We start from the raw sequence: 481 nt of genomic DNA on the forward strand, positions 1-481 counted from the left end.
CCGGGCGAGCCCGGCGTAATGAGGCGCTCCCTTCTCCTGCGGGAGGCGGGGCTGCCCCTTCTCTCTCCCCCTCCCTCTCCTGGAGGCCCCGCGGGAGCCGGAGTCCAGCGCCGTTGGGCGGGGGCGGTGGGGAGTGAGGCCTTCCAGGTCGGACTGAGCCAGGGCGGGAGGAGAGTGTGAGGCCCCAGTGGCTGGGCCCTCAGGGTCTGAATTGGGGAGCAAGTGCGGTGGGGAGGAGGGGCTCCCCGGTTTGCAGCTGGCGGGGGAGGCTGTGTTCGCGGGTCGCCCTGGAGCCCTCCGATCTTTGCCCCGCAGCATCTGCCTCCAGGGAGGTCAGCATGCTTCCGCCCTTCCCCGCGTGTGCGTCGTCGGTCCGCTCCCCTTCCGGCTCCCGGAACCCCCACTCCCCCCGAGGTCCCCTCAGGATGCAGAGCCGGTTGCGGGGCGGGCGCGCACCAGCTCCGGGCCCCGTAAACACCCG

The sequence above is a fragment of the Colobus angolensis genome, unplaced genomic scaffold, assembly GCF_000951035.1.
Source record: "Colobus angolensis palliatus isolate OR3802 unplaced genomic scaffold, Cang.pa_1.0 Scaffold130, whole genome shotgun sequence".
In the NCBI taxonomy this organism is placed as follows: Eukaryota; Metazoa; Chordata; class Mammalia; order Primates; family Cercopithecidae; genus Colobus; species Colobus angolensis.